The sequence below is a fragment of the Amphimedon queenslandica genome, unplaced genomic scaffold (genome assembly GCF_000090795.2).
Source record: "Amphimedon queenslandica unplaced genomic scaffold, v1.1 AMPQUscaffold_11229, whole genome shotgun sequence".
NCBI classification, from domain to species: domain Eukaryota; kingdom Metazoa; phylum Porifera; class Demospongiae; order Haplosclerida; family Niphatidae; genus Amphimedon; species Amphimedon queenslandica.
This window is the reverse complement of record NW_003548528.1, coordinates 146-1,889: the sequence shown is the minus strand read 5'-3', so window position 1 is coordinate 1,889 and position 1,744 is coordinate 146.

The following is a 1,744-nucleotide window of genomic DNA, read 5'->3' as shown; positions in this document are numbered from 1 at the left end:
ACCCCAGTTTCATTTTATGATTAAAACTATGCACAAGGCCATGCTATATAGGAATAGACTGGTTAGTTCTGCCTGCCATATCACTGAGAGCAGAAATCCACCAAAATAACGCCAAAAAGCGGCCGATCTGTTGTACCTCTCCCGATCGAACTAAGCATAGAGACACGAAGAGAAAGGCATCATCATTATCTCTGGTGTTTTCTTCATGAGAATAAGCTATTTAGAACCAGCTAAATCACATTAGAAAATTAATAGAGCTCATCAAACATAAAAATTCTTCATGATTTTCACCATTTTGATGCAAATTCATGCAATTACATGCATTAATAATCACACAGTCTATACACGTGACGTCATCAGTTTCCAATCCCGGTTACGTAGTGTACAGTGCTTTGCATGCAGGTTGCTTGACCCTGCATGCAAACTCATTAATCACGTGACTCTCACCATACTAGTAATACATGTCACGTGAGCAGAAACTGGGTCAAGCAACCTGCAAAGCACTGTATAATACAGTGCTTTGCAGGTTGCTTGACCCTGCAAACTCGTTAATCACGTGACTCTCACCATACTAGTAATACATGTCACGTGAGCAGAAACTAGTCAGGCGGGCCTGACCCTCGCGAAAGGCGGAGGGTCAGGATAAATACGTATACCAAAGTTGGTTGCATTTGTATGGCTTGGGCAGGGCTCAAAAGCTAGCTATCAGCATCCTAGTTAATTATGCCCACCTATCTAGGGTGGAGTTATGTTGGCAATATGTGGGGGCAAGCTGCTGTGCTTGTGGAAGAGATGCCACAAATGTAGCCCTTTCAATTTAAAGCAGAAGCCTACAAGCATGTTTATTTACCCAGGAGTATTATATAACTTACCTGATCCTTCATTATTAAACTTACGGGCTCTCAGTGGTGTTAAAAACTTAAAGTTATGATGATTACCTGGCAGTAATGCATCAAAATTAATGGCAAATAGGCACTCTTCAAAAAGCACTGTATGACTATGGAGTAACTGATTACACTTACGCCACTCCTTCCTAAAACAAAATGGCTGACATGATGTATCTCCTACCCCATTTCGTATAGACCACCCTAGGCGAGAATCGAATGCGTAGGAAGATTATTAGAAATTTTTACGGTTGTAAGGCGTGGTTTAGGATGAAATAAATTTCGGCCGCCATTTTGGTTGGCAACTTTCAATGGAGAACAAACGGGCCGATATAAAAACAAACCTGTATTAAGAATTCTGGAGCAAATTTGACCAAATCCTTGGCAGGAGAAGCTTATAGGCAGCTGTTCTTTCTTATAACAAGCGCTTTTTAGCTATTGATAGAGCTACAGCAGGTAAGTGAGGCATTTTCTTCGTGCCTCCATTGACTTCCATAATAAACTTGCCAACCAAAATGGCGGCCAATTAAGATGTGTGGGCAGATACCGTATATAAAATTAATGAAATTCATAACTTTTCCAATTCACGCCTAGGGTGGTCTATTAGAGAGAATATTCATATACACCAGTTTTAAAGACCTCATAAGATGTAGTATGGTATGCAAGAAGTGGTACAGTCTCCTCAGTGACGAGGACTCCATCATTATTTTGGCGAGCCAAATTCGAAGACGCTGGCACAAGACATTTCAGAAACTCAAAACACCTCTCAGAGCTACAGACCTTTAGATCCAAAGCCCTCGCTTATGAGTGCGCCTGGAACGGACAGGACGCTTCCAAGAACATATACATCAAGGACGACT